Genomic DNA, 13,319 nt, shown 5'->3' with positions numbered 1-13,319 from the left:
TCCCACCAACACTATAGGAGGATGAACAGTCGTCTTGTATTGGGAGCGTGGACAGGACCATCAGTCATATAAGAATAATACTCACATAGCTTTGCGTGCAGGCTTCCCTGATGGCGGACTGGCAAAGAATCCACCTGCCAGTGCAGGAGACACAGGTTCATTCCCTGAGTCAGGAAGATCTCCTGGAGAAAGAAACCGCAACCCACTGCAGTGTTCTTGCCTGGGAAACCCCGTGGACAAAGCCTGGCAGGCTACAGCCCTTGGGTTCACAGAATCAGACATGACTGAATAACTAACAGCAAAGCTTTGCGTGCACAGCAGCTCAACCCACACTCAGTGGTGGGAATCATTGTGATTGTTCTAACTGATGAGGAGGCTATAAGAAATCTGGTGAAGCTCCAGATAATAGCCACTGATAGATACTATAATTAAACATGGAACTTTAAGTATGTTGGGATCTCCAATGGGCACTAATGTTTTAAAATTTAGTTGCTTACTCTTCATTTAACAAATATTTCACTTTCTATACTCTGGGTTCTTGGGATCTTTCATGGAGATTCCAGCACCTCTGCCCTTCCCTTCTTAAACTCCTTAGTTGTGGAATTATATTCAGATAACTCTCACTGTCTTCAGCCCCTCCGGCTTATGGTCTTTGTCAAATTCTAATACATGGCCTTCTCAGTTGATCTGGCTGGCTCCATCCTGATGAGCCTCGTGAGACTCCAACCCAGGCCTGGACTTCACTTCAGTTGGCAGAACCCAGCCCTGGGCAAAGGTCGGGGGGGGGGGGCGTGCGTTATGTGAGGCAATGGGTTGTATGTTCTAATCTTTTCTGGTACCAGGTTGTGTGTGTGTGTGTGTGTGATTGGGAGGGAGGAAGAGAGAGAAAATGTAATTGATTTGGGGAGGACTTGGGGAAGGTTTATATAGGAAGGCAGCAAGACCAAGAATCTACTGCCAAGCGGTGACCAAGAAACGTTCACCATATTCCTCCTCCAACCCCACACAGTTTGCCAAATCTTAACCAAATTAGCATAGTGCGGTCTGCTTCCATGCATGACTGAATGAATAAGGAAATTTAAACGTCCTTGCCATAAAGCCTGGAGGAAACCATACGAAAATCCAGCCTCTGTTTCAGGATTGTCTGCCGGACTATTGGTTAGTATTTCCCTTCTTGTTCACTTTGCTTAAAAGGGTGAGAGTCAAGTCTCTTTAAAAAAAAAAAAAAAAAAAAACAACTTGCTTTTGCACTTGACTTAGTTGCTTTGCCTCTCCTCCCACCTTGCTCTTCCCTCTTCTGGCTTTATTCCTCCCTCCCTCCTTGCCCTCCTCTTCCACTCTTCTTCTACTCTGAATGAAACTTCTTTCTCCTGTCCAGCAGCCTTTAAAATATTCCAGTTAGGCAAAACCTCAGACTGCCTTCCTCCCTGTCCAATGACCACTATAATATAATTTAGGTCTCTGAAGTTTATTCTGTGAATGAAAGGCTAGTTTTCTGCATGTTTAAGAAGCTGATACATTTTGAGAAAGTCGACAGAAATAATAATTGGCACTCAGGAGACATTTCAGGGTTATAATTGTGGTTCATGTTTTACATTTCAGCAGTCAGTTTATATTTTAGAGGAGTGTCATGAAGAAGTTCCACCACAATTGCATATTTGTTTTGCATTTTCTTCCAGGTTTCCTAAAGTCTTAGGGATGGTCCACATTATTGATTGACGAAGAGGAAAATAAGACGTAGTTTTTTTGTACTGCTAGCTGTACCCATTGGCTGGTTTACTTTGATGTCTCAGGTTCCTACCTGCATGCCTGATTAGGGCTGTCCTGTCATGCCATGGACTTCCCTTGTGTCTCAGACAATAAAGAATCTGCCTGCAATGCAGGAGACCTGGGTTCGATCCCTGGGTCAGGAAGATATGCTGGAGAAGGGAATGGCTACCAACTCCAGGATTCTTGCCTGCGGGAGCCTGGAGGGCTATAGTCCATGGGGTCACAAAGAGTCAGACACGAATGAGTGACTAACACACACACGCATCGTGCCTTATACGATGGGAAATGCCACTTATTTTATCTCACTGAAAAGCATTCAGCTGAACTTTCAACGGAAGGATGTGCTCCTATGCCCTTAAAAACATCTATTTTAAAGTCCAGGGGAATCTATTCATTTCTGCAATGATTCATTTCAAGCTGAGTGTGTTAGGTATTGTAAGACAATGGGGGGATACAGAGATGACCCTCAGGGGAGAGAAAGGAAAGTAGTGGGCATCTCAGGATGCTATGGTGGAGGTTTGGCAAGGATAGAGGAGAGGCACCTAACTTCTCCTGATAGGGAGTTGGGGGTTGTTGCTAGAAATGTATTTAAGTTGAACTGACCTTAAGCTGAGGTTTGGGGAAGGAGTACCTGGGATGAATGAAGTAGGAATAGGGTGGAAGGTACACAGGGGTGAAGGTGTGAATAGCCTGGAGCCTTCTGAGAAGGTTCCTCCGTAAGAGGGAGATTTGGGCAAGGGGTGGAAGATGGACATGGGAAGATAGGAGTCCAGGTGAGATCACACAGGCTTGGAAGGACCTTGCTAAGGGTTTATCATTTTTGCTAGATAAAGTAAACCAGGCTGCCGAGCTGCACTTGGAAGGAAGGCTGTGTGGTGTCAGTGTGGAGAATAGATTTTTGCAAAGTGCTGATCAAGATTATTCTCGGAACTTCAGGCTCAGTTTGCTCCAGTCCTGAGGGCTGGCTGTGAGTAGATTTCATTTCTGGGTTGTTCCAGGGCTCTTGTCTTAACTCACAGAAAGTGGCTAGGGCAGCTCACTGTGGAGCTGGGAAAGGCCAGGAGAGCTTGGCTCATCTCACCTCCACACTTGTTAGGATTTATTTGTGCTGAATGCCTAATGATTCATGATATTATATGTGATAGCACATGTGAGCCTGAGGGTAAACGGACTTTTTGCTCCTTGAAAATAGAGCAACATGTTGAAGACAAGGTGAAGTACTGAAAAGCCTGCTGGACTGGGGGCGAGAGGCCTGGGTGCTGCTCCCAGCTCGGCTCTGAACAGCAGTGAGGTCTTGTACTCGTCACTTAATCCCTTTGGGCTTTGCTTACTTCATCTTTGAAGTGAGACCTTTACAGTAGCATGGTCCTTAGGGCCTCATTCAGCCCCTAAGCTCTCTAATTGTGATACCATCTCCCCAGTCGTCTTCCCAACCCCCACCATCACTAATGCTAGGCTTCCAGACATTTTTTTTTTCTAGAGAAACTAGTAAACCCATTTCCTTAAATGAAGTCGTAGTTTAAAGAATATAATCTAGTGAGCATGGGAAATAATTTCCAAAGAAAAAAAGGAATTGTGATTTGTGCTCTATCCTGTGCCAGTGGTAAAAGGGGAGCAGGAAGCCCCCTGCACCCAACTTCCTTCTTTTTCTCTTGACTTTTTCTGTTTGTCCCTCCTGTAAAAGTAGAGAGGAGATTGGCTGTGAATTCTGAGGGGACTAAGGTAAGACACTGATGAGGAAGACTGACCTGTGAGGTCTGCCTCCTTCCAGAGGAGCAGTGAAGCCTTTCCTCTGGCATAAGCAGCCAGCCATTCGGGTTGATGTTGGGCAGAATTTTGAGTAACTATGACCTTCTGTGCCTTTGTGAAATTCTCTTGCACTTATATCCAGCATCCTCAGGTGATATTCTGGCTGCCCAAAGATCAGCCCTAGGCCCATCCCCTAACCTCCAAAGTACCCTCTGCTCTCTTTCACCCAAACTAACTCCTATAGCAGAGTAATAAATAGATGAGGGGAAAGTCTGTGTCTTGCCCTGCTGCTGCTGCTAAGTCACTTCAGTCGTGTCCAACTCTTAGCGACCCCATGGACTGCAGCCTACCAGGCTCCTCCGTCCATGGGATCTTCCAGGCAAGAGTACTGGAGTGGGGTGCCATCGCCTTCTACGGCATCTTGCCCTGAGGAAATTTATAACAACACAGGCACTGAGAACTCATTCATTCCACACACGGATTTGTTACCTCGTGACTTCTGTGTCAGGGCACATTTTATATAGAGGGATGAAAGGTTAAGTCTCAGGACAGTGTGGAAAGCTTCATGGAGATAGTAATATTGGAGCATGATTTTGAAGAATAGGTAAATTCTGGGTTTGTCCAGCAGCAGCCTTGAAGGTAAAGGAAGAGAGACCGTGACAGCAGCTGTTTTAAGTCTAAAGAAGTGTGGCAGGCCTTGAGGGAGGAGGCACTACCTGCCAGAGAGAATTCTGAGGTAGAATCACCCCCTTATGGTGACAAGTTACACATGGTGTATATGGAGTAACCAAGTTCTCTCTTGATAATTCAGCTAATGTGGAAGCCATAACTTCATTAAGCAAGTTAGAAAATGTATGAGATGAAGCTGTTTCTTGTTAGGTGGGAAGCTTGGGGTGGGTAGAAGATGCTGAGTTCATTCAGTTTGGACAGGACTGATTTCAGAGGCTTATGGGCATCCCAGTGACTATTTCCCTTTGTCTAGGGCACCTGCCCTCTGGTTCAACATTTACATGATGCTCTGTGTAAACTCGGAGAAGGCAATGGCAACCCTCTCCAGCACTCTTGCCTGGAAAATGCAATGGACGGAGGAGCCTTGTAGACTGCAGTCCATGGGGTCACTAAGAGGCGGACACAACTGAGCAACTTCACTTTCACTTTTCACTTCCATGCATTGGAGAAGGAAATGGCAACCCACTCCAGTGTTCTTGCTTGGAGAATCCCAGGGATGGGGGAGCCTAGTGGGCTGCCATCTCTGGAGTCACACAGTCAGACACGACTGAAGCAACTTACAGCAGCAGCAGCAGCTGTGTAAACTGCCACAGTGGGATTCCCTGTAGCTTTTCTTCCCCATTTTGAAGTAAAGTTTTGACTGATAAGATGATCACAAGTGATTGAAAGTGAAAAATTCATTTGAATCACTTTTCAGTTTGATGGGAAGATGAATGTTTTATTACTGCTCTCCAAGATGTGAAATAACTGATTTCTCTCAAACAGATTGCGATGAAAAGTGTTTTAGTGTCTGTTCCTTTGACTTCTTGATAGGAGGATGGTCTTCTTGAATTAATAGCCATTCAGACTTTGGCTCAGCCCTCTTGTTCCAGCTTCATTCACTAGCCAACTGATTTAGGAGAGACATGACCAGATCATTGAGTTAAGTTTCCTGACTCATGCTGTGGTGGTCCCATGGGGTGGTAAAAATAAGGCTCCTAGAAAATGAACATTCCATTCAGGGGTCCTGAGAACAAGCTCTCCTGAGCCAAGATGTTAGATTTACAAGGACATGTTACAAAGATAGCCTGTCCTCCCTTCCACAAGACCTTTTCCTCCATAAATACATGCACCTTGTCCTTATCTTCTCCCAACTCTATTCTTTCATAGAGTTTGACCTTGATTTTGATTTGTCTTTTCATTGACCGTTTTTTAATTTCCTGTCTGACATGAGGTTAAAATGAAAAGCAAGGCCAGCAAACTAATTTAGATGGGATCTCTCAGGCTTTCTCTGGAATCAACTAATCAATTCATGTCTAGATTGATGTGTTCAAACAATGAATTGCATCAACTGACCCAGAGATGATTAGATTCTAGATGCCCAGCTTACACTGGCCAGCCTCATGAGATGAATGACAATACATTTGTTTGTTTTCCATGTCAGCTGTGAAGCAATTTCATTTCAGCTTGTTATTGTATTAATTTTCCAGAGAGAATCCAGAAAACAAGACAAGAATCAGCAGGTCATTTGGCAATTGTAGAGTTAGAATGGAGAGGACTGAGTGGCCTCAAGAGAGAGAGAGCATCAGCAGGCTCTGAAAGGAAGATTCTTGTACCTGTCTCTGTATTAGGAAATTCTTATTGGTCCTGAATAGTTGGGCGAGACAAAGCCATAAATTATTTACTAATTTTTTTCAGGGTTCTTCATCAATTATTAATTGATTAGACTGGATTATCTCTAGAGCTCCTTCTGCCTCCAAAATTCTGTGCTCTTGTAAAAATCTCCTCTCCTTCTGGCTGTGTTTCCGTCACGGCTTGATAGTTGTCTTCCTGACTAATGTTTAGGATGTCAACCTCAGGCTCTAAAATAGACTTTTAAAGACCGTGTTTGTTTTCTATTGCTTTTAAAACAAATTACCATAAATTGAGTGACTTTATAAAAATCCATTTGTTAGCTCACAGTTCTGTAAGTGAGAAGTCTGGACACAGGCTGATGCAGCTGGATTCTCTGCTCAGAGTTCACAAGGCTGAAATCAGCTGTCATGAGGGCTGTATTACCTTTGGGATGTCCTAGGCATGAATTTGCTTCCAACTTCATTCATGTTATTGACCAAATTCAGTTCGTGGCCGTTGCAGAACTGTCGTCCCCATTTCCTTGTTGATCGTCAGCTAGGAGACCATTTTTGCTCCTCGAGGCTGCCTGCATTGCACCTCATGCTGTATGGCCCCTCTAGTAACACAGGGCAAGTCCCTCTCAAGTTTCTAACCTCTCTGACTTCCCCTTCTGCCACATCTCACTGGTTAACTTCCTCTCCTGGTCTTACAGACTAATGTGATTAAATGTAAATCACCCAGACAATCCAGAATAGTCTCCCTATTTTAAAGTCAGTTGATTTGTAACCTTAATAACATCTGTGAAGTCTCACCAGTGCAGTACCTCGATTAATGGTAGAATAACCAGATATGATTGTCTTTGGGGGACTGGGGAAACTCTTTAGCATTCTGCCTATCCAGTCTCATCAGCAACACTTTATAATCATGTTATATCATTATTGGAGTGATCAAATATCTGTGGATGACTGGTCTCATCTGTTTACACCTGTTCTTTCTTTTGCAGTTTCATTGGTTAATATTTTCTGATCCTACTTTTCATATTTCAGCATTTAAACCCCTTGGCTTATAGGGTTCTGTGTTATTGTTTAAAAATATGTTTATTGGTCAGCTGAATGGGGGAGAATGATGTTTTACACTCCCCCTCCCCCTCCCCCTCACCCTCAAGCAGCACCCATAGAGGCTGCTTGGAACAGCTGGACTCTGTTTTCACAGACTTCAAAATCATAGCACGTTTGACTTGCAATAGGTCATTGATTTTCAGTTTGCTCATGCGTGCTCAGTTGTATCTGATTCTTTGCAACCCTATGGACTGTAGCCCACCAGACTCCCCTGTTCATGGAATTTTTCAGGCAAAATTACTGAAGTGGGTTGCCATTTCCTGCTCCAGGGAATCTCTCCCACCAGGTTTCGAACCCACGTCTCCTGCATCTCCTGCATCGGCAGGTGGATTCTTTTACTACTGTGCCACCTGGGAAGCCAGATTTCCCATTTACGTTTGGTACTATGGTAAAGCCAGGGCATTTGTCTGTAAGGTCTAATGTACAATCAAGGCTAAGAACTATTGCTATGCTCCAACATACTCTTTTGGAAATAAAGAGGCTAAGGGTGTGAAATTATTTACTTAAAGTTCCATACCTAGTGACAGATCTGTTTCTGGCCTTACGGTTTAATTATTTGTAGAGTTCAGTGCTCAGTAATTATATGCAAAATGAGTGTTACGGTCTATAAAAGCCTGCTTCTCGCTTCAATAGAAAAACTCTTTCTAGGACCTTAAGAAATTATTAGGCCTTGCCGAATATGTTTAAAAGTCCCTTGTCAGCAGTTTGGTCTACACAGATACATTCTGCAGTAGCCAGGGGCTGGACACATAGACCTCCCCAGTCTCAGAGTCTCGGAACTGCACCATCCAGTGCAGTGGCCACTCACTGCCTGCGGCTCTTAAACACTTTTAATGTGACTGGTGCCGGTTGCCATGTGCTGTGAGAGTGAAATACATACCAGATTCAAAGACTCAGTACGGGAAAAGAAAAGTACATAAAATATCTCAATACATCCCCTATTTACTACATGATGAAGTGATGATATTTTGGATATATTGGGTTAATTAGGATATATAATTAAATTTTATCTGCGTCTTACTCTTAATGTGGTTACTAGGAAATTTAAAATTATACAGACAGCAGGCATTTGTGGCTGGCATTATATTTCGGTAACAAGTTGCATTTTCTTTGGAGAGCATTTTATACTAAAGCTATTAACAATAGATGGTCCACATCAAGCTATTACACCTTCCATGATCTGAAGAGTGAAATGGTGTATTATAAATTTCCTGGCGATGAGATGTGACATTGATCTGCCCTGTGTTTGCCATCTATCTGGCAGCCAGTCAGTCTGGCCAAATAGACTTCTTTCTATTTATAATATAGGCTCCAAAGAGGCGGGTGATGCCCTCATGTCATGGAAAGGGCACACCACATAGCTCTTAAGTAATGTACCTAAAAGTAGACCAGGTGCTCTTGGAATCTCTGAGATATAGAGACGAATATCCTTCTCTTAAAGAAACTACGTCAGCACTTATGAATTATCACCGTCCTTGACAGGCCCTCGGTACTGGAAATACTATAGTGCCTGTCCCTGTCCATGATTTAAACCTGGACCTTCCTCTCTTTCTCTTGCTCTCTGAAGTATGGCCTGCCTCACTGGTACCCTACTTGTGTGTTTAGTTGGCCTGGCTTAGCATTTTCAAAGAAGCATGAAAGGCAATGGCAGGCCTTGGAGAAGGTTCCAATCCATACCTGGAAGTATTCTGTCTGAGGTTGTGGGATTCCCTTCACTTCTCAAAGCAAGATGCCACAACCTCAGACAGAATACTTGGCAAAACCAATACAGTATTGTAAAGTAAAATAAAGTAAAAATAAAAATTTTAAAAAAGAGGATCTTTTGCAAGGAATTAAGGAAATAATAAGGTACTTGGCACATTTATTCATTGGCAGATTTTGGAAGGGGCATCTACTCTGTGGGGTCCGGGGCTGGTTGTTTGGGATAAAAGCGTGAGTGACACACAGCTGTGGCCTCCAGGTTGCTCACAGCTTAAGTACGAGAAAGACAAGGAGCCTGGCAACTTCAGGACAGGAGGAACCCTCTGTACTTGACAGCTGTTTATTACATTGCACAGCAAGGGGTTTGGTGCATCACAGAAGCCTGGTATGGCGTGTAGGTGAGGAGACAGGCCCCGCAGTGATGAACTTACTGCCTGAGCCATTACATCGGGCAATGTAGGGCTACATCCAGGGCACAGGATTGCTGACTCCTTTTCTAGCCATGTATTTCCCAGGAGAGCATATTGCCTCACTCTTGGTTTCCCAACTTGTTTACCCTGAAACAACAGCTTCACTGTTTTGGACTTGATAAAAGAAATAGAGTTTCTTCCAACGTTTGCTCTATATGTGATCCAGGTATGTGAGTAACTCCTTGAATACTCTGAGTTATGGTTGAAATCATTGTCAAATTATATCTCATGAAGATACTGAATCTTTTTTGTTATTTGGAGACTTCATCCTATGAGATCTTCAACAGCTTATCTATTTCCAATAAATTAGGTAAAACAAAGCCTGTATTTCCATCTGAGAGTCTTGGAAGAAACTTCAGCATCTTCAACTTTGTTTAAAGTACATTCTCCATGTTCTGTGTGATGTGTCACAGTAATGAAAATTAGATTTTGGGGTGTTGGGGGGAGCCACTCATGGAAAGAGAGAAACCAGAAATCCAGTAAGAGGTTTGCTTTCTCAAATTCTGTTTAGGAAAAAAAAAAATGACTTTGTAGGTACAATACTGTAAGATATACAAAGAAATGGAACATACTGTTCAAATAAGCACCCACCTATGTGACTGATTTTCTCTTCCATGTAAGAGTTATACCTGCCTCGTGCCCAGTGAATGCACCAAGTATATCAGGCTGGGTGAGTTTGAAGGTTATCCATCAGTCTAGCTATTGTGTTGAGGGGTTGCAAAGTGCCACTGGGTCCTGCTGAATTCAAACAGGATGTCCCATGTGCCAAGAAAGGTCCACTCCCAACAGAATGCCCATGCGTACCAGGAAAGGGGAAGCACCAAGTATTTGGTCTTGAAATGGCCCTTATTCTTTCACTCCTCCAGAAAGAAAAGGGTGGAAGCCCAGGTTCCTATAACCCAGTTGCCTTCTCTGTGTTCTCACAGGAAGATTCCTGGCTTTAAACCAAGCATCTTACTGTTAGAATTAATCTACCCAGTTTTCAGCTGTAAAAATCCATAACTCATGAAACAGATGATCTGGATCCAGTAAACAGCAACATAAAATATTCTTACAATAGGTGAGACTGTGATTAAGATGGAGATCAATCTCTGGATTCCCACACTTTTTATTCTGATTACTTCTCCCACCTCCATGTACACCTAAGCAGAAGTGAGCAGCATTCCTGCTTATCCTAGGAGATGCACACGTTACGTGATGATGATCCTTCCCCTTCCCTGGACACTCGTGTGATTTAAGTGCTTGATTGAAGAGGGGAGTCTCACCTATTGTGCTGATGGCATTACCACATCCCTAGGCTTCCATTCCAGGACCTACAATGAGGGCCCCTCTCCCAACCCCATGGAAACATAAAATGGTCTGCTTAATCACTAGTATCAGAAAGTGTAATAAATAGCAAGTGTTGATACACACAGAGTAAACTGAGGTTTGGTAAAGCAAGGATTTGAACCTGATTCCAGAACTTGTGCACTGAAGCCCTAAGCTCACCCTTTGTAGTTGAAGGGCAAGGATAGCAACTATGATAGTTAGATAGTAATTCCTATAGCCCTGGAAAAGTATCAGTGATTATTAATGACATACGGCCATCTGACATGAAACAGGTGGCATCAGATGAACCCGAGTGTCCAGGGCTCACTCAGCAGCACTGTCCCCTGCCTGTGCCATGTCAGCAGATTGTTTAACCTTTGTCCCTATTGCCTCACCTGGAGTCCAGAGAGCATCACCTGCTTTCCCAGCTGGTGGTGTGCTGGCCCAGCTTATACCAACTTGGGAATCTACATTTAGTGATGTCAGTGGTTCAATGAATCCAAGTTAAGTGACTTGGTAGCTTAAAATCAGCCTTAGTGGAGGTATTTATACCACAGAGATTGGCAAATGCTACAAACTGTGGCCCTTTTAAAGTTATTACTCCAGAGAGACAATTGTTAGATATTAGTACACCACTGCCTATGACTCTGGAGAAGGCGATGGCACCCCACTCCAGCACTCTTGCCTGGAAAATCCCATGGATGGAGGAGCCTGGTGGGCTGCAGTCCACGGGGTCACTAAGAGTCGGACATGTCTAAGCGACTTCACCTTCACTTTTCACTTTCATGCATTGGAGAAGGAAATGGCAACCCACTCCAGTGTTCTTGCCTGGATAATCCCAAGGACGGGGGAGCCTGGTGGGCTTCCGTCTGTGGGGTCACACAGAGTCGGACATGACTGAGGCGGCTTAGCGGCAGCAGCAGCAGACTATGACTCAGAGGTACACTGTGAATTATCATACTTCTAAAGGTAAACAAAGGCACAGTGGGCACCCTAAAAAGCTCCCATAAATATAATCATACCTAAGTCTTCAGTAAATCTTTTGTCCCCATCATTCTGCATTTGGGACGACCTCTAAAGATTTAACCATTATGATTTCATATGTTACTATAAACATGCAATTTTATTTTGTGTATTGTTTTTGTTATAAAAGCAGATATGCTCCTGTAACAGGCTAATGTTTCTGAATGCAGGTACAGACATGCAGGCCATAAAGTGTGCATATCAATATTGTCAAATAGGAATATAAAATACAATTCAAGCCACATATATAATTTATATATATATATAATTCAAGCCACATATATAATTCTCAATAGTTAAATTATTTTAAATGGGGATAGTAGTTTTAATATTTTATTCAACAGTCTAAAAATATGATTTTAACATGTAATCAACATAACCATTATTGAAATATTTTGTATCCTTTTGTACCAAACCTTCAAAGTCCATATATATTTTACACTTAGAGTACATCTCAATTTAGATGCTAAATTTTCATCTGAAATATACTTGATATGTACTTAAATCTTATAAAATGTACTATTAAAAAAGGTTTACATACCCAACATGTTCTGAATATATACTTAATATTTAATTGAAATATTTAATCAAAATTAAGTATAACTAAGCTTATTCTTCAGTTGTGTTAGCCACATTTGAAATATTCAGTGGTTGACTGGTAGTAACTAAATTAGCACAAGTGTTAATACCCACTATATATGCTCTACATTTTTTTAATAAAAATGGAGACCTACTATATATACCACTTCCAAAGGATTTTTCTTCCCACACCTTATCTATTTAAATTACTTTCCCATCTTGTATTCCCTACCAGATCCCTGAAGGGAGAAATTTCAGCAAGAGTAGTTATATCAATAATGTCTGCATTTCTTCTCCCTCACTGATAGGAAGGAGATAAATTGACCTAAGGCATTTTGTGTCTGACAGATTTTCAAATGACCATCACCCAAAAGTAGATAATAACAAGAATTCTAGGTGCAAACTGTTCAAATAAATGCCTGAAGCTAATTAGAATAGATTATTTCAAATACCCTTTTGGATGAACCTCTTCCTTTTTCAGTGCTGAGTTCTTAGAAAAGCTTCACCAGAAATCAATGAGATTCAGTTTTGCAATACTTCATTAGTAATCAACACTAGCATCAGAAAGTACACATTTATTAGATTATCTACCTGGAGTCTTGGTTTTGCAATATAAACAATTCTGCTTCTGTTGGGGTTTTTTAAATCAACCCTCACTTTTTCCAGGGCCTCCCTGGTGGCTCAGATGGTAAAGAGTCTGCCTGTAGTGCAGGAGATCCAGGTTCGATCCCTGGGTTGGGAAGATCCCCTGGAGAAGGAAATGGTAACCCACTCCAGTATTCTTGCCTGCAAAATTCCATGGGCAGAGGAGCCTGACAGGCTACAGTCCATGCAGTCGCAAAGAGTTGGACACGACTGAGCCACTTCACTTTCTTTCTTTCACTTCTTGCAGAGCAGAATCACTAGATCAGTAAAACAGAAATTTGGGGAAACTTATTTCTGCCCAATTCAAGCCACTCTTTTGATAGTCTTCCTAACTTGGCTGTGACAGGACTACAAGCTCCCAAGTCTGTTATTTTACTCCTCCCATTTATTAAAATGTTAACATCATACTTCTAAGGATGCTTTTTGACTGTTTTCCTTTTAAATACATGATGCAAATCAGAGGGTGTTGGTGGTTTTGGGTAGTGGTTCATTGTATCTCTGGTAAATTACTAACCAGATATGAGGATATTTTTTCCTATATGGCTCTATAGCTTCTTTACTGTTACTTTTAATAAAGATGACATGGGGATTCTTTGCAAAGTAGTCTTATCTTCACTTTAAATTGACAGGCTGC

The 13,319-nt window shown here is 42.4% G+C and overlaps 1 protein-coding gene across 11 annotated transcripts in view; it reads left to right on the top strand.

Annotated features, from left to right (window-relative positions):
- The window catches only part of GHR (growth hormone receptor), a 298,640-nt gene that overhangs the window by 117,048 nt on the left and 168,273 nt on the right, over window positions 1–13,319 (top strand). Inside the window, exon 1 of one of the 11 annotated variants that reach the window (XM_069556432.1) lies at window positions 787–1,158. The exons of 9 other annotated variants lie outside the window; for them this stretch is intronic. The gene's annotated coding sequence lies outside the window, so the exon portion shown is untranslated. Of the gene's footprint in view, window positions 1–786; window positions 1,159–13,319 lie in introns of those variants that run through there. One more of the 11 variants, XM_069556440.1, reaches the window with a different exon arrangement.

Source organism: Ovis canadensis, chromosome 16, assembly GCF_042477335.2.
Source record: "Ovis canadensis isolate MfBH-ARS-UI-01 breed Bighorn chromosome 16, ARS-UI_OviCan_v2, whole genome shotgun sequence".
Taxonomy (NCBI): Eukaryota; Metazoa; Chordata; class Mammalia; order Artiodactyla; family Bovidae; genus Ovis; species Ovis canadensis.
This window is presented reverse-complemented; position numbering and strand designations above follow the sequence as displayed.